The sequence below is a fragment of the Triturus cristatus genome, chromosome 6 (assembly GCF_964204655.1).
Source record: "Triturus cristatus chromosome 6, aTriCri1.1, whole genome shotgun sequence".
Taxonomy (NCBI): Eukaryota; Metazoa; Chordata; class Amphibia; order Caudata; family Salamandridae; genus Triturus; species Triturus cristatus.
Genome location: NC_140589.1, coordinates 1480456773 through 1480476714, shown reverse-complemented (window position 1 = coordinate 1480476714; position 19942 = coordinate 1480456773). Strand labels below are relative to the sequence as shown.

The window sequence follows — 19942 nt, the reverse complement described above, 5'->3', positions numbered from 1 at the left end:
GGAAGGCATGCTGTTGAGAAAAGATAGTGACATTTTGAGTTCTTGTCTTGCCAATTCAAGCAAGACTTATGTGTCATGTTAAGCAGATGAATGGCAGGGAGAATGCATTTGCTCCTAAAGGGGTTGTAGGAAAGTGCCTCTTTTGGACATGGTTAGCCCCCACTTTTTCCCTGAAAATGATGTAACTCTGACTGGAGGTACACAGGGTGCCTGCCAACCAGGCCCCCTCTTCCAGAGCTCTTTCCTTAAACTGTACCTTTTGTTTCTCAATTGGCTCAACTTCAGTGCCTCTTGTAAGTCCCTAGTAAATGGTACCCCTTGTACCTATGGCATTGGCTCTGAAGAGGGACCTCAAGGGTAGCAGCACAAATTGTGCCACCCTAGGGTCCCCTCACCAAGGCCATGCACACTGCCATTGCAGACTGCGTGCCTTGGTGCAGACAAATCAAAGAATCAACATGGCACACATCTATGTGTGCCATGCCCACAGACACTGCATGGGATATAGGGAAGGCATCCCTATAGCAGGCCTTATAGTCCTAAGGCATGGTGCACTATATCTCCTGTGAGGTCATAACTGCATGAGCAGATATGCCCTTGCAATATCCATGTTGATTCTTGGACATTAAAAGTGAACAGGGAAGCCAAAGGGAGTACATGAACTGGACATTTGTCATCGTGAGTACCCCAGCTCCATGATGGCTTCACTGTGTTATATGTTTGGTACCAAACATGCAATGATTCCAGTGTTAGATTTATTAATAACTGCACACAGAGGACCTCTTAGAGGGGTCCCCTGAAACCTACCAACCCTTAGTCTGGTCACCGACTGGCTAGAGCCAGCCTGTCATCCCCAGACAGAGTTCTACCCTCATGCAGTGAGTGTCTTCGCACTCAGAGGTCGAGAACAATACCTGCCCAGGGCGAAGGTGTTCACACCTCCCCCCGGTCGGGAGGGGCATCTGTGGCAGGAATCTGCAAAGCCTTGCCACCTTTGAAATACAACCTCAGCCTCTCCTGCTAGAAGGAGCAGGCCCACTTCCCTCCTGTCCTCACCCCTTTTGGCAGGAAGACAGGCGGGGAAACTGAAGAAAGAATAGCAGGTGTACTCCCCTATGCCAACTCCACTCTTCAGGTGCTGGAGGTGAGGTGAAGTGCATTCAGTGCCACCCATCTTGTAGATAGTGGAACTCTGCCAATCAGGGCTAGGGCTTAGTCCCCCTCCCACATGAGGTGGACATAATAGAGCGTGTAGACACCCCAGGTAAGGGGCCAATTGGACACTACCTGCCACACCCTTGTAAACACTCCTGAATTTTGAATTTAAGTGCCATCCCCAGACCCTGGAACTAGTATCGACGGACATAAGAAGAAGACGAACAAAGAAATGCTGTTGGACCGAGAACTGCAGACTTCGTGGAGGACTTTGGGCGCAAACTCCTGCCTGCCGCCACAGCACTCAATAGTACCTATCCTCAAGATGGTCTCGCCACTGTGTGGCCTCCATAAACCCCGGATGATCATCAGCCCTTCGTAGATCACCAAGGAACTCTCTTGTAATAGAGGAGTGCTCTCCCTTCAGCCGCAGGCCCCAAAAACAGAATAGTACGGTCCAGCGTCGTCCGAAGTGCCAACCGAAGGTACACTTGCTCTGGAGGGTCAGCTTGGCCTCTGCACCAAATCTTGAGACCCCAGGACCCACCGGAGCTGAAAAGCATGATTACCCGGGGTACCGAGCCCCTTGCTTCAAAAAACTACAAAACCGAGTTCAGGCAGAATCCACCTTTACAGTGAGCCAGCACCCGAGGATGGACATCAGGACTCCAGAGATCCACCTCAGCAGTGGCCCAGCAGCTCCAGAATCCGTGCTTCAAGGTGCCAGCCCCTGACCGCGAGGTGTCTCTTTGCGCGCCATTGCCCAGCTGTACGTATACACTAAACTCAGCCCACCCGGCCGGGGCATATCCAAACCAGCTGTGTTCCCTTGGCCCTAGAGCCTCTGTGACCTCTACTCTCCCTTGAGAGCCCTCAGACTTGCCTACAAGTCCCTCTTTGCTTTGCTTTTACAGGTGGCCCCTCTCTTCGTAGCGCACCAGCTACAAAGTCCCCTTGTTCCCGCTGAAATTCAGGAGCTCAAGAGAACTTGGCCTTGGAACTTTGGACCTTGGCTCCCGAGCCTTCTAATTTCCAAAAGGTGATTCTTAAAAGTAACTGCATGGCATTGATTTTCCAATTTACTTTTTCCCTCCAGAGGGAATGTATTGTGCATAATTGCACATAACTGTGAATCTTGCATGTACTGTGATTTCTCTATATTGCCAAAAGTATTTACCTTGTGCCAGAAGTTCTTGATCTAAATATTTATATAAAAAAAGTACTATTTGTAAGAAGCTGGCTCTGTATATACTATGAGGTCTACAAGAAAACCTTGTGTGCTGTAATCCTATAATAAGAAGATGTTATTTCAGAAGGAGGGGAAAGTGTTTCAAATAATTTTTCTAAAAAGGAAAGTCCTTTAAAGAGGACGGATGCCCATCACTCACCGAAGTGACATGCTTCATCATCTGAGTTCTCCTCCCTGGTTACTTAATTATGTAACCAGGTGCTGCAACCTTCCCACGGAGGGAAGGGTGCTCACAGATGTTTTCAATATGCAGAAGTACGTGAGAAACTACAGATGTGAACAGATATTCTATGAATGTGAGGGATGGAGGCAGTGCATGAAAGTGAAACGTGATGTTAAAATTTGTAGTGGAAGAAAACATTTTTTAATAAGTATCTTCTACTAACCAAATTAAAAACTGTGCAAAATCAGTGTGAGCAAATTAACTGCTTAGATGCAACGGGTTCTGGTCTACATGTTTCAGCCTTCTGGGATATCAAATGTATCCTTGGCCTTCCTCAGGACCACAATAGATATTTGCTACTGCGTAGTGAAAAATAAACAAGTGAAAATACAAGGTTGGAATCAATACAACCAAAAAACCTGATTTGTAGGTGTGACGATCCTCCAAAATTGACAGGATATTGGTAAATCCTGAAACAGAAGAGTGATATTTAGGATACAGAACACTAGGTCAAGTGTATACATACATTTATTTTCTCATTAGTGGTAAATTAATAACCATCTCTTACGACATATCAAATTATATGTTTCCAACAACATTTCTTTACAGAGTTTATGCTCACCCGTATCTTCCAGGGGATGGACCTCACCTCACCTGGTCACAGCTCAGGAATGGAGGCCCCGCTCTATCAATAAGAGGGAAAAAAAGTCTAAAAAAATGATGTACATGGAAAGAGAGTCCTTTCCCCTGTTCATACATTTAACTCTAATTTGAAAACACATTTCCTGCACCAAGTGATTCTCTTTGAACTAGAAAAGTAGTAGACAGTAATAAGTTCTGTACCTTACAGCCATTCGTTGTAAATAATGTAAAAACTCAGAGCTACAGAGTTTGTACTCCTTTATGTGTTTAAATAGCCATATTCATTCACTCTCCCTCCAAAGACCCAAGTCATTCTCGGCCCCTGCCTAAAACCTTAAACTTTTTCAGCTCAATAGCACAGCAACTGAACAGAATGGAGCTGAAAATTAACTCCCTTGCTGCTGATTTCCTATACTTACAACAAGATCCTCTCAACAGGACCAAGCCGCCGTGCTCCCTCTCCCCGGGTAGATTTCCTCCCACCCCGCTCAATACCGCTCCCTTGGCCCCTCAGTGCACCCCTCGTCCCTCCAGTCCATCAGGGATTCAGGCACTTCGACCCAACCGGAATCGCCAACCCTTTTCGATGCTGAAACCTGATGAGATCAACGACTCTTACCTCACTTTGAGCCAGAAGTCAGCCCCTATCCCCATCCCTGTTATTATCGGCACTAACAGAATCCCTAAAAATGTCCACTCGCCTAGACCTCCTGCTCAATACTCCTCTATCCACCTTCCTTCCCCCATCATCGAGGTTCCCCCTCCTCTCTTTTGCATGCTCCTCAACGGCAGATCAGCAGTACAACACGCCACAGACATTGCTGAAGCTCTACTCGCTGAAGAAATTGACATCGCTTTCCTCACCGAATCCTGGCTCAATGTCCACTCCACACCCATTCTTGACATTCTCACCCCTCCAGGGTACACCATCATCAGACAAGACAGACCGATCAAAACGGGGGGGAGGACTAGCCATCATCCACAAGGCAGGAATACAGATTACCAAACTTAAACCTGCAGAATACCTATCGTTTGAATACCTGGGTGTCGAACTCAATGCCAAGGGCACCTCACCCATCAAATTCCACACCATCCACCATCCTCCTGGAGAGCGTACCCTTTTCCCCGAAGAACTAACAGACCTAATATCACAGTTCTCCTTGACAGACACTAAAGACGTGTTCCTGGGTGACCTCAATATCCACTGGAACGACCCAGAAGACTCCAATGCCCAGAACCTATCCAACCTACTTGAAATATATAACCTCAAACAACTCTGCAATAAACCAACTCACATCAAAGGTGCAACACTGGATGCGATCATTACCAACAATGATCTGGTCTCTCTGAGAGCGATTTCTCCCATTGACTGGTCCGACCACCACCTCATTCTGTTCAAGATTGATGCACTTGTCTTCCACCAACCTATTCGTGATGACAAACCTAAACACTGGACCAGAAATATCAAAGCAATCCCTTTATCCGAACTCGAATCCAGGATTCATGCCCATCTTCAACTTCAACCCTCATCATCGACGGCCGATGACCTCACTACACACTTTAACTCAAAAATGACAGAGGTTCTAGACAAAGTAGCTCCTCTCAAACTCAAACAATTGAGGCGAACCAAATCTATCCCTGGTTTAACGTGGATCTGAATGAGGAAAGGCGTCAACTCAAACAAACGGAAAGGTCTTGGAGACTAAACCCCTCGACCTTACACCTAGCGCAACTTAGATCTGCTCTGCAAGCATACAAAAAACACATTTTCAGTGAAAAGGCGTCTTTCTTCCGCAGCCAACTAGATCTGGCAAAAAGCAGACTGAGAGAACTCTTCAACATTGTCAAAAGCCAAACTAACTGCACTCCCTCTCAAGAAATCAAAGCCACCAATAAAGTCTCAAAAATTGATCAATCCTTCATCCAAACCTCTAACCCTCCTTCCCTCTTAACCTGCCCCACTCTAACCACCCCTGATCATTCAGAAAGAGTTCTTACCAAGGACAATCAGGTCTGCCTCCAGCTGAAAAACAATGCGCATTGGTTTGACTTTGAGCTAATGTCGGAAAATGAGGTTTTCAGTATAATTTCTAACCTAAAACCTTCCTCCCACACTATGGACCCCATCCCATCCACAATCATAAAAGAACTTAACCACACCATTTCCCCTTTGTGGACAAAAATCATCAACGCCTCTCTCACCTCAGGCTGTGTCCCAGACTCCCTTCAACTTGGACAAATCACACCCATTCACAAAAAAACAGGGGCCGACCCTACTCATCTCAACAACCTCAGACCTATCTCCAACCTCCCATTCCTTGCAAAAACATTGGAGAAATGCGTTCTCCACCAACTCAACAAACACATTGATGAGTTCAACCTCCTCGACACCTTTCAATCAGGATTCAGGAAAGGCTGTAGCACGGAAACAGCTATGCTCAACATCTCTGACGATATTCACAAGGCTTTAGATGAAGGTGATGCCTGCCTACTCATCCTTATTGACCTATCTGCGGCATTCAACACAGTAAATCTTCCAGCGCTTCTGGAGACCATGTTGAAGCGCTCCGGCATCAATGGCACAGTACTAACATGGTTCACCTCCTTCCTTCAACCACGCTCGCAACAAATTAAAATCAACTTCTGTCTCTCGAAGCCAACAAAAGTCACACTTGGGGTCCTGCAAGGCTTGATCCTCTCCCCGGCCCTCTTCAATCTTTTCATGGAGCACCTCACAATCATCTTTAAAAAAGCTGGAGTGAATTACCACCTTTACGCTGATGACACCCAAATCTATTTCAAAATCAAGTCTCCCAGTGACATCCAACACCTCAATGCCACTCTTGGTTCAATGCCAACCACTTAAAACTCAATCCAGATAAAACAGAACGAATCCTATTCTCTCCAAAAAGCAACCATCGTCCAATCCAAGAGTGGCTCAAGAATCTGGTCGCCCTAAACTGCCCCATCGTCCTATCCGACTCAGTTAAGTCTCTAGGCATCACCCTTGACAAGAACTTATCTTTGGAGGCCCACATCAAAAACTCTGCAAAAAGTGCTCTTTTCTCTCTAAAACACCTCAAGAGATTGAAACCTTTTCTTCCCCATGATGACCTCAAGACAGTAGTCCAATCCCTAATTCTCTCTAAAATCGACTACGGGAACGCCATCCTAACAGGGACTCCAAAAGCTCGCCTAGCCCCTCTAAGGACAGTGTTGAACATGGCCGCTCGACTCGTATCTGGAGTAAAAGGATTTGATCACATCACTCCAGCTCTCAACTCCCTCAACTGGCTTCCCATGGAAGGGAGGTGTATTTACAAACTGGCCTGCAACACACACAAAACCCTTCACTCTCCGGCCCCTAACTACCTGAACAACAAACTGATAAGAGCAGGTCAATCCAGATCGCTTAGAAGCTCCAACTCACTCCTTCTTATTCCTCTGAAACTGAAAAAGAAAACCACACAATACCAATCGTTCTCTGGCAACGCTCCAAGGATGTGGAATGCTCTCCCTAGAGTCCTCAGATGCAACCCCTCCTTCTCCTGTTTCAAAAGGGACCTGAAAATCCATCTCCTTAAAAAATACTTTCCTGACCAACGTCAACTAACCTAGACTTCAATATCTGAGTTTACTCCTCTCTCTTGACATTCTAGGATAGTTGGTGACCGGACTGTGTTAACCACCTTATCTTCCATGCTGTCTTTTTTTTATCCCTGGTTTTGCTTCCTTACTTCCTGCCTACTATGTAATGCAATTTCCGTCTGTTTTTCTTTACAGTATGTATGTAAAGCGCTCTGATACCTACGGGTCATATGCAGTGCGCCAGCACACGTGTTGGAATACTAGTAATTTTATCAAAATATAAAGACATGTGAAGTCAGACTACCGATGTCTTTAACACACAAGCAACTTTTCATTACTTTTTTTATGTTGAGATTGTAACCGATAAAGGTATCTTTCACCACGTTTCCCAAGACACTGTTGCAATATGGAAATACACGAACAGGACACACATCATCGAATTATTTGACTGCTGATAAAAAGTAAACAAGCATTGGCATAGCCAATAGGTCTCGCCTTTGGGACCTTATAAGTGTTTAGCAATGCAACAGTTGCATAACTAAATACTTATAAGGTCCCAAAAGCGAGACCTATTGGCTATGCCAAGCGGCCGTGCGGCCGCAAAAGTGAAAGTAATCGCGGTAAAGCACGGCGCGCGCGCCCGCGCACATGCACTGTAGCTCTAGGCTGGCCTGGTAGCACTTTTTGGAGCCCTCTCAATAAGTCTCGCCAGACCAGCGCATGCGCTGGGTCAGGCGAGACCTAAAAACCAGGAAGGGAGCTTTACTAACTACGTTTCCCTTCATGCCTCGGGACACATTTGTAGTCATCATGTGACTCGTGATACGAAAGTATTACAGAGTCTTGAAAACTACATTTTCCCACATGCACTGGGCACAATTTGTAGTTAATAAGATATATACGTCAGCAAAACCGTGCCGGTTCGTAACCGAACTGTTCTCAGCTGCGGTGAGATTTTCGCATTTAAACGAGGCTTCTTCCTGACGTTGGTACCTCCTTCCCCAGCTCAACGGCCGTCCGAAGTACCGACGGACAGGTCAGTAACAAAACCTCCGACATGTAGCAGTTGGGTACATAATTGCTCTGTTAGAGTTGATGTCCTGTGATCTCTATAACAAAGAGGGCACCTTTATGTCTACCCAACTCCTTCTGCTAAGCGGTTAAACACCGCCGGAAGCGCCTGCTAATTAGAATACCATAACTACTTTATGAATAGGCATTGTTAGTATGTATATTCTATCTGACAATGAATATGGCTATTTAAACACATAAAGGAGTACAAACTCCCTACCTCTGAGTTTTTACATTATTTACAATGAGTGGCTGTAAGGTACAGAACTAGCCTTATTACTGTCTACTACTTTTCTAGTTCAAAGAGAATCACTTGGTGCAGGACATGTGTTTTTAAATTAGAGGTAAATGTATGAACAGGGGAAAGGACTCGCTTTCCATGTACATCATTTTTTTTATACCTTTTTTTCCCTCTTATTGATAGAGCGGGGCCTCCATTCCTGAGCAGTGGCCAGGTGAGGTCCATCCCCCCGAAGAAACGGGTGAGCATAAACTTTGTAAAGAGATGTTCTTGGAAACATATAATTTGATATGTCGTAAGAGATGGTTATTAATTTACCACCTAATGAGAAAGTAAATTTATATATACACTTGACCTAGTGTTCTGTATCCTAAATATCACTCTTCTGTTTCAGGATTTAACACTATCTTGTCACTTTTGAAGGATCGTCACTCCTGCAAATCAGGTTTTCTGGTTGTATTGATTCCAACCTTGTATTTTCACTTGTTTATTTTTCACTACGCAGTAGCAAATATCTATAGTGGTCCTGAGGAAGGCCAAGGATACATTTGATATCCCAGAAGGCTGAAACATGTAGACCAGAACCCGTTACATCTAAGCAGTTAATTTGCTCACACTGCTTTTGCACTGTTTTTAATTTGGTTAGTAGAAGATACTTATTAAAAAAAAATGTCTGCCACTACCAATTTTAACATCACTGTTCACTTCCATGCACTGCGTCCATCCCTCACATTCATAGAATATCTCTTCACATCTGTAGTTTCTCATGTACTTCTGCATATTGAAAACATCCGTGAGCTCCCTTCCCTCAGTGGGAAGGTTGCAGCCCCTCGTTACATAATTAAGTAACCAGGAAGGAGAACCCAGATGATGAAGCATGTCACTTTGGTGAGTGATGGGTATCCGTCCTTTTTAAAGGATTTTCCTTTTTAGAAAAATTCTTTGAAAAACTCTCCCCCTCCTTTTGAGGTAATATCTTATTATTATAGGATTACAGCACTCAAGGTTTTCTTGTAGACCTCTTAGACCCATGGGTAAGTGTTTTGTTTCAAAAGTAATCTTAGGGGAGTATATCCATGCAAGGGGCCCGATTCACAGAACTAACTTAAGACAAAATCCTAAACTTACTACCATTTTGGTATTCACAGAAGGCACTTACTCATTTTGGTATTCACAGAAGGCACTTACTCATTTCGGTATTCACAGAAGTTAGGAGTCCTAACTTTAGGACTCCTAAATGCCTTCTGTGAATACCGAAAGTCTTAAAATTAGCATTTTTCTCAGTTTAGTAGTAGTATAGTTAGGACTCCTAACTTTAGGACTCCTAAATGCCTTCTGTGAATACCGAAAGTCTTAAAATTAGGATTTTTCTCAATTTAGTAGTCCTAAATCTAAATTTAGACCTACTAAATTGAGAAAAATCCTAATTTTCAGACTTTCGGTATTCACAGAAGGCATTTAGGAGTCCTAAAGTTAGGAGTCCTAACTATACTACTACTAAACTGAGAAAATCCTAATTTTAAGACTTTCGGTATTCACAGAAGGCATTTAGGAGTCCTAAAGTTAGGAGTCCTAAACTTAGGACTACTAAATTGAGAAAAATCCTAATTTTAAGACTTTCGGTATTCACAGAAGGCATTTAGGAGTCCTAAAGTTAGGAGTCCTAACTATACTACTACTAAACTGAGAAAAATCCTAATTTTAAGACTTTCGGTATTCACAGAAGGCATTTAGGAGTCCTAAAGTTAGGAGTCCTAAACTTAGGACTACTAAATTGAGAAAAATCCTTATTTTAAGACTTTCGGTATTCACAGAAGGCATTTAGGAGTCCTAAAGTTAGGAGTCCTAACTATACTAGTACTAAACTGAGAACAATCCTAATTTTAAGACTTTCGGTATTCACAGAAGGCATTTAGGAGTCCTAAAGTTAGGAGTCCTAAATTTAGGACTACTAAATTGAGAAAAATCCTAATTTTAAGACTTTCGGTATTCACAGATGGCATTTAGGAGTCCTAAAGTTGGGAGTCCTAACTATACTACTACTAAACTGAGAAAAATCCTAATTTTAAGACTTTCGGTATTCACAGAAGGCATTTAGGAGTCCTAAAGTTAGGACACCTAACTTCTGTGAATACCGAAATGAGTAAGTGCCTTCTGTGAATACGAAAATGATAGTAAGTTTAGGATTTTGTCTTAAGTTAGTTCTGTGAATCGGGCCCAAGGTCTTTAACCCCTTCCCCGCTCATGACGGAACCACTCCGTCATGAGCCACGGTTGCGCTGTGCTCATGACGGAGTGGTTCCGTCATGCTGCGGCCGTTGGCCGCCGCTCCGCCCACGCGGCGCTAATTCCCCGCCTGTGCGGGCGATTAGCGCAGTGGGCGGAGACGTGACGGAACCACTCCGTCATGAGCACAGCTCAACCGTGGCTCGTGACGGAGCGGTTCCGTCACGAGCACAGCGCCACCGCGCTGCCCCCAAACCCCCCCCCGCGCCGCGGCGGAATTCCTGCCGCGGCGAAGGGGTTAAACATTCCCTTAAACCCTCTATTTACTGTTTGGTTAATTTTGTTTCTGTATATACTATACCAAAATGAGGCATTAGTGTTGACAGAGTCCAAGGAGTCCCCAGAGATATAGCAGAGGCTACATTAGATAAGTACTAACAGCTCTCTTTGTGGTAGTGTGGGCGAGCAGTTATGCTTATCCAGAGGGTGTATTAAGCATTTATTGTATTCACTCAATCAAAATCTGATACACACACTCAGAGACAGACTTCAGACCAATAAGGTAAGTATAAAATGATACAGTTATGTTTTATCTTAGAACCCAGCAAGACTTGGTGCAGGTATGCTAAATATACTTTCAAATGAAAGACTGTTCAAGAAAAGGCAGTTTTGCTTGAAATTGCAATCGTCACAGGTTTGTAAATGCTTTGGAAACAGTTTAAATTACACAGTAATTACGCAATAATTACTTTTCATTACTTTTGCATTACTTTTGGATTACTTTAAGTACTGGGGAGGTATGCCTACATACCACACCTTAGGATCTCTAAATACAAGGTAAGTATGACTTTTTATACTTTGCAATGGAATTCTTTTTCTTCATACAACACAGTTCAACACTAAGACATTTTTTTGGCCCAAAATCTCTTTACATTGGTTTATATGGGGAAAATGTGTTAGCGGTTTCACAGGTAAGTACACAACTTACAAAGGTGAGTTTTGGGATTCAGGACCAAGGTTTCCCAAGGTCCAGATGGGCACTCAAGTTGCACCACCAGCGGCACTGAAGCGGACGGTTGCAGATTGCAGGGGCCCAACGTTAGCCAATGGGGCTAAGAGAGCCGTCAGGTAGGGACTGCTGACTAGCAGGCTGCTCAGGTGTGGGATCAAAGCTCCTGGGGTTAAGGTCAGAACGGCAGGTGCCAATGACCAGCGCAAGAGGTGCACCACCAGCGGCACTGGGGCGACCTGGTGCAGGGTGCAAAATGGATGTCCGGACCCTGTGCTTTCCAGTGGAAACCTTCGGTTTTGCAAAGATGCTGCCGGCTCGGGCAGGGAGACTTTCTGAAGGCGATCACCAGCTGGAGAGGTAAGTTGGGATATGGGGAGATGCCTGGACACTGTTGGTTGGCCACCCAAGGCCGTGGGGCCAAGGCAGTTGGTGTCCTCTTCTCCTACTTGGGTCAGCACGGCTCTTCGGTACTTCTTCTTTCTTCCTTAAATCTGAGGAGGCAAGGCTCAGGGTCACCCCTAAATACTAAATTTAGGGGCAATAAAGGGATGTGCAGGTCGGGACCAATGGGTCCCTTCTTTGGGGTCGGTACCCCAGTGGGAGGGGCCATGAGCCTCTTCCTAACTGGCTGAGTCCCCTCATCATCAAGATGGAGGGGACTGAGATGTGTGCTTCACCTCACCTCCCCCACCTGAGTGGTGGGGTTGGCCAAGGTGGGCACACCTTTCTTCCTAGCTTGGTTTTCCTGCCGATTCTGCCATCCAAAGTGGGGGCCAGAACCAGTGGGAGCCATGTGCTGGGTGCAGCAAAAGGCAGGGACAGCTTACAAAGGTGGCAGGCATTTAAAGCTTCCCCTTTCGTGGACCCAGCCCATCCTGGGGGAGGAGGCATGACACATCTGCCCAGGATGGGGTTTGTTTCTGGACCCAGAGAGTGGAGGTTATCTACACAGGGGTCCAGAAACCTGTCTGGTGGTGGCAAATGACGTGCAGTCATTCAGGAACCACCCCAGGGCTGGTCGTTTTTCAGGGGGCATCTCTAAGGTGCCCTCTGACTGAGGGCATCAGTGTGGTTTTAATATGCTGAGATGTTTGCTACCAAACTTCCCAGTGTTTAGTAAAGCCATTATGGAGCTGTGGAATTTGCAATGACCAACTCCCAGACCATATACTCTTTATGGCTTTACTACACTTACAATGTCTAATAATGGACCTAGACACTGTAGGGGTACATGGCTCATGCCTCTGTAGCCTCACCTTAGGACTAGTGCACCCTGCTGGTAACTTACCTAGGTCTCAAGCAGTGGATTGCAGGCATGGCACACAGGGTAGTGTGCCATGTTGACTCTTTACTTTCCTCTGCACTAAAACATGCAGTGGCAGTGTGTGTGTGTGTTAAGGTGTAGAGCCTCTAAGGGGGGCACAATAGGTGCTGGAGGCCTTCCCTGGTCACAGTGCCCTTGTTACCCATGGTACCTTTTGATACCTTTTACAAAGAGCTTACTTGTGGCCAGGGATGTGCCAATTGTGGACACAAAGGTACAGTTTTGGAAAAGAACATAGGCCCTGGGAACCTGAATGGCAGGGACCCCAGGGCACATCAAGTCAGGTTGCATCAGATGTCAGGCAAAAAGTGGGGTGTAACCATGCAAATAGGGGCACTTTGCTACACTATTTTTCAAATTCGGTCTTGACTTCGTTCACTGAGTGTGTGTATCATTTATTGCCTCTACGAGTACAACAAATGCTTAGCACTACCGTCTGATAAACCTAACTGCTCGCCCACACTACCACAAAAATAGAGCATTAGTATTATCTACTTTTGCCTCTGTAAACCAATAAGGGTCTCCTCGACCTCTCTGCACAGTGTATCCCCTAGTGGTGCACTATATAGAGAGATGGGTTTCCTACAGGGGTATTGACAAAAATCAACGGGGACGTTTTAACCTCTTATCCTTCAGAGGAGGGGGCAATGATACAAGCTGAGAATACAGTATGCAAAATCTATTAATGCTCTACACAGTAACTAGGAACTAAAAGATGCAGAAAGGAAACTAGGAGGCTGACTAGCAGGATTCTGGTTGTGGAACAGACTGGAATGAACTGAAAGTGGGGTGCATGAGAATTTGAGGTACAGAGACCTGCACCATCTGGAGACAAAACTAGTTTTGCCGCTGTGGATGTATCTGGATTTATTTGGTCTGCCGACCTAATATTATCGATGTGGCTCCAGTTCTGTTTGTAGGGTGAGTTTATAAGGTATTTCAACAGCCTTAGGAAGAACGAATTCACTGACTTTAAATGGCACTGACCCGCTGTCTTGTTTTTCCAGCTTCCACTTTTAAGAGTTCATATACTTGCTGCGACTGTAGACTGTAATCCGAGTGAAGAGTCTAAGCACTGTGAGTGATAATGTACCCCCAGTTGAAAATCAGAGTAAAAGAGGGACTTTTGTACTCTAAGATGTAAAATTCATGCCCAGTGAGTGAGACCGTGCTTCAAAGCCTGAGATTCCCGCTCGGTGAGAGACTCCGCCAATGGGTGGAACTTGCACTAAAAGAGTAAGGCGTGCACCAAGATTGAGGTTATGTTTCACGGTGTGAGAGACACACCCAGGTAGAAGCTGCACTTGTCCCCTTCTGCGGTCCCTTCGGGTTGAGCGGTGTGAAAAGACAATGGGGCAGATTTACAAGCCCCTTGCGTCACTTTTGCGCTGTTGTTGCGTCACTTTTATGACGCATCGGCAGCGTAAAAGTTGCGGCCCATTTACAACGTGACGCATCTAGGGAGATGCGTCACGTTGTAAAGCCCTGCTTGACATTAAACCTGCGTCAGGTATAATGTATGCAGGGTAGGCGTTCCCACGCAGGAAAGCCTCGTAGAAGTGACGCAGTGAAATCTACAAGATTTCACTGCGTGACTTTTAGGACACCACTGCGCCAAAACTTACGCCTGCTTTAAGCAGGCGTAAGGAGTGACACAGTGTATTGGGAATAGGCCGCAACACGCATTGCTGGAGTTGCGCCATACTTTCGACACAACTCCAGCAATGCGTGACTTTTCCATCAACAGATGCGTCCGAATTTCTGACGCTTCTGTCAATCTTTGCGCCATGGTGCGCCGTATTGTAAATACAAAAACAACAATTGATGGACAGAATGCAGAACAATGTCATACATTCACCCCAGTACAGAGATCTGGGCCTAAATCCATCGTTTTTTGCTCACCATGCCGTTCCAGTTTGAACCCAGCCATATGCAAATCAGTCTTGACCCAGTGCCTCATGGGCACAGTCCAGCCCGAACTGCCAAGCCAGGTCCTCCCTGGACTGGAAACAAGCATCCTAGGACCGGTTTCGGGGTTTCACCCCTCTTCAGCCAGGATAGCTTGACTCCAGTGGCATGGAGAGCAAGGGACCCACGTCTGGGCATACACTTCCCACTCGGGGAGACAAATGCAAAAACAACAATTGATGGACAGAATGCAGAACAATGTCATACATTCACCCCAGTACAGAGATCTGGGCCTAAATCCATCGTTTTTTTGCTCACCATGCCGTTCCAGTTTGAACCCAGCCATATGCAAATCAGTCTTGACCCAGTGCCTCATGGGCACAGTCCAGCCTGAACTGCCAAGCCAGGTCCTCCCTGGACTGGAAACAAGCATCCTAGGACCGGTTTCGGGGTTTCACCCCTCTTCAGCCAGGATAGCTTGACTCCAGTGGCATGGAGAGCAAGGGACCCACGTCTGGGCATACCCTTCCCACTCGGGGAGACAAATGCAAAAACAACAATTGATGGACAGAATTCAGAACAATGTCATACATTCACCCCAGTACAGAGATCTGGGCCTAAATCCATCGTTTTTTTGCTCACCATGCCGTTCCAGTTTGAACCCAGCCATATGCAAATCAGTCTTGACCTAGTGCCTCATGGGCACAGTCCAGCCCGAACTGCCAAGCCAGGTCCTCCCTGGAATGGAAACAAGCATCCTAGAACCGGTTTCGGGGTTTCACCCCTCTTCAGCCAGGATAACTTGACTTCAGTGGCATGGAGAGCAAGGGACCCACGTCTGGGCATACCCTTCCCACTCGGGGAGACAAATGCAAAAACAACAATTGATGGACAGAATGCAGAACAATGTCATACATTCACCCCAGTACAGAGATCTGGGCCTAAATCCATCGTTTTTTTGCTCACCATGCCGTTCCAGTTTGAACCCAGCCATATGCAAATCAGTCTTGACCCAGTGCCTCATGGGCACAGTCCAGCCCGAACTGCCAAGCCAGGTCCTCCCTGGACTGGAAACAAGCATCCTAGGACCGGTTTCGGGGTTTCACCCCTCTTCAGCCAGGATAGCTTGACTCCAGTGGCATGGAGAGCAAGTATTGTAAATACGGCGCTTCCATGATGACACAAGGGTTTTGCATGGTGGCGCAGGGAAAGTGACGTATCTATACAGATGCGTCACTTTCTTGTAAATCTGCCCCAATGTACCTTGTCGAGAATGCACAGAGTACCTAATGGACTTTGCAAACCATACAGGAGCTGTAGTCAGAAAAATACCGTCCGTTTGTGGGTTCTTTGGGGTCCTGAAGGGGCCAGAGGATAGTAAACGTATAGCAATTTGCGTAAAGTCACCTGTATTCTTTTAACACATTAATATTGTCTCCATTTGCTTTAAAAAAATTATAAATGGAACACTCTGCATTGAAATTCTTTCAACATTTTATCATCTTGTATTTGTTCATTTAATTTTACATTTCAAAGTGGAAAAAATACTGGGTTTTAATAAATTCCTGATAATTATGTTTTACCTGTTCGGTTTGAAAATGACAGCGAGGCCAGTACAATGCTAGCCAGGTGGCAAATCTATGCTGAAGTGAGGAGCGACAAGCTCTCAATATGTCTTTGAATCAGCAACTGGCCTAGGGCTTTTGTCAAACAAACAATGAATAAATAGACTGGCACAGTCTTGGCGTTTACTAGGTGGGTTCTTGTTTACTTGGCATTTTGTCAGTACAAATTATTGAAACTATGTTCATTGTACTAGTCTTTTTATATTTATATTTCTGTTTATATAAAAATAAAATTGTTTAAAAAAAGTAATTTTACAATAGTTCTGTGATTGAATGAGGCATTGATCATTTGTGGGAATTATTACCGACTAAAAATTTATAGGGGAGGTTGTTATTTTCATTGTTGATTTTCTCCTGCCCTCCTCCCTTATTCATTCAGTTTTTCAGGGGCCCTCTTACGTTTAGTCTTTGGGGTTCTTGTCAGAGGCCTGAGTCCTGACAATCTGTACTGGTGGAACAGTTCCTGCTAGGAACACTAAAAAAGCATTGTGGGTTCCACCATACATTTAAAAAATGTTGCCGGGCAGCTTCTTTCTGTCCCAGACGGGGCTCGGACTGGGGCGATTTTGCCAGCAAGCGTTGTGTTTCACTCAGGGTTTTGTGTAGCCCTCCAGAACTTTTACATTTATTTTTTTGTTTTTCAGAGGTGAAGACCGAAATAAAGGACCCAGCTGGGACCCATCTCAATGCTCTTTCTTTGCTTTGCCTGTGCCGGTAAGACCCAGCCCACTGCTAGTCTTCATTGTGCATTTTCATCATAGCAGATACATTTTTTATGTACAGGCAGAAAAAAGCGGCAAGCAGAATGTATCAGCACCTCCAGGCCTTTAAAAACATTTTTTATAAAAGAAGTGCATTCACAATGAATACTACTGGCCTTACGTTTTTAAAAGATACATATAATAATTAATGGTCGCTTACATATTGTCTCGGATGCATTTATTATTTCATGCATTTCCAACAAAGTTTATGCCTGTAATGCGCGTGTGTGCTTAACTCACACAGACTTTGCAATTAAAACTGCACAGCTGTGTAATATTATGGCAGTTTTTCAGCTCCTGAGAACATTTTGAACTCCACATATTTGGTGATCTCCGTTAATAAATTGTGGTTTTCATGAAATATTACCTACGCAGGTGCAGAGAGTGTAATAAGATGTCCATTACCCTTGGTGGGTGAGGGGACGCGCCCCCGTACCTCAAGAACGGCGGTAAATCAAGAAGTCACACTCATGTCAAACTCATCACTTTGCACATCTCTGTTATCACACCATATCATACTTCACTTTGCTCATCAGCATGCATGAACTGAATCTGTGAGACACTGCGCATTGCTTTATCTGTCAAGCTGAATGAACTGTGGTAAAAACATGGAAGTAGTGATAAATGTGTGAATCTGTGTTTATTAGTAAGTTCGGTTTTTTGGGGCCACATTTGTTTTAAATTGAAAGGCATAAACAGATTTCTGATAAGTTTATCTAGCAGTACATTTGTGTTGTGCCACTAGATGGCAGTAAACATTTGCTTTTTAAATACTGCACATGTGACGTTCACTATATTTGTAACTCCACTGGGTTGTGCCTGGTAAAGGATAGCATTTGAAGACTCGGTGGGTACCCTCCTCAGCACTCGTCATTTAACATTTGTGGTTGCTCAGCACCGGCAGGCAGGGCCGGCTTTAGCACTGGTGGCGCCCTGTGCGACAATGTTTGTCGGCGCCCCCCACAGACTCCCTCACTACCATCCTTTAACAGTGCCCCCTCAAGTCTCCGTAACCACTCTCTCTCAGATATATTTTTTAATAGTGCCTCCTATACCAATATAGGGTGTCAGAGCACTTTACATCACACACATATTACACAGACACAATCAGTCAAAGGTGTGCAAATTAGTATATAGGAAATGTTCCATAAACCAGAAGACTACAATGTGAATCACATGCCATCCATACTGGTAGACATTTTAGTTTAAGAGTGCTTGGTCTGAAGAAGCACAGATTCAGAATCTTAAACATAACCCCATGGTTTGGGGTTACATTTAATAATAAGGATATTTTTTGTTTACCGAAATGAACCCTTTTTGAAATATTAGATTAATGAAAGACAGAGGAGAAAATTATAATGCTGTAATCTATACCTTGCAGTTTGCATGCAGCTCTTTTACAGTTCTTAGCTCACTGTTCCATGTTAGGATTTTAACATCTACACTGTTAGTAACAAAAGGATCTCTCTGACAAAATTACTGACCTATTTAAACTATATGCACTTTCGGATCTACATGGTTCCCATTCTTTGCAGCAGGCATATTAGCCCTCTGTGCTACCATAAAATGAGTTAAAACATCCATTAGACAAAACTCCTTCTCTCTCCTGGAAGAACATTAATCACCATAGTTATCTTGACATTTTTATTGTATGAAAATTGCAGGAGGCCAGCAATGCAGCAGCAGGTGCTTTTAAAAAACCATAAAATACTTCCAAGCACGGTGCCCCCTTGAAGAGTCAGCACCTGGTGCGGTGGCACCGGTCGCACCGCCCTAAAGCCGGCCCTGCCGGCAGGACCAAGATCACGGAACACACTAAACACAAGACTAATACAAACATGTGCAAAATCCTTACTTGAAATTAAAGTAAAGAAGTGGAGATACTCAGTGTTCCAGAGTACTTATTTGCTGCTGAGAAGTGCCGGTACTCTCTCATAAAAGTATTGCTACCCTGGTGAGAAGTGTCTGGACTCCCTTTTCAATATAATATTTATGTATTACTCAATTTGATATTCCGTATACGAGATTTAAGTTTCAAAAACTCAAAGACTTCTGTAGAAGTTCCCACTCAGACTTATCCCTTTAGAAAGTCAACTTGTCCAAGGGGCCATTTTATTTTTAATTTGTTTAGGCAGATCTTTCCACAAGGGAGCCAGTTCATGTAAATAGAAATTATTCTGGGTCTCCGTTATCATGTTTTAACTGATTGAGATATTGCCAGAGGTTTTTAAGCTATAAAGTGTCTATTATCCTTTTTCAAACAAAAAATCTAATAAAGAGGTTTTAGAGACCAATGGCTCATTGATGTGCAATCCTAGAATATCGGTTCTACCCTGATTTAGCCAATACATCAAGGGTCATAATTTAAAGGCACTGTAATGATTACTAAAATTCTGATAACCAAAACCCTTTCTTCTTGGTTCTCCATAGATAACATGTAGAGGCATTTTTCCTCTTCATCCTTCCCGTAAAAATGTTGTCAGTCATAAGGAAAACTTCAATATCCTTCCTCTGGAGTGATAAAGGGAAAGGATTCAACACCCATATCACTATGATAAAAATGCTAGCTTGCTTAACAGAACCCTTCCACCCACCATGCAACTTTCTTTTACATATTCAATTATACATTTTAAGTTAGTAGATAAGAAATATCTAATAACTACAGTGCATAAGTATTTGAATCCATTAGTTGCCAAATTTGCACTCCGCTCTGAGAAATTCTCCATGCAATACCCAAGCGTGTATGTTATGTTAAGAGCTGTCTTATCCACAGCATGGCGCAGATTTCTTGTTTACCAAAATTCATGAGTTGTTCAAAATTTTGATGCTACCTCTTTTTTGGGAGCATTTGGAGTTTTGCCGATACGTGTATTAACAATCATTTGTAATGCAATAGGTCTCGAATTATGAAAGTTGGAGCTATCGGTATTGCAAATAAGAATGCAAGTATAATAGTTGCAACTTTTTTAATGTGTGT

At 44.2% G+C, this 19942-nt stretch overlaps 1 long non-coding RNA gene across 1 annotated transcript in view; it reads left to right on the top strand.

Annotated features, from left to right (window-relative positions):
* Nucleotides 1–19942, top strand: part of LOC146821576 (uncharacterized) — a 219888-nt gene that overhangs the window by 31705 nt on the left and 168241 nt on the right. The window contains exon 2 of the long non-coding RNA XR_014963187.1: nucleotides 16849–16918. This is a non-coding gene — a long non-coding RNA (uncharacterized LOC146821576). The remainder of the gene's footprint in view (nucleotides 1–16848; nucleotides 16919–19942) is intronic.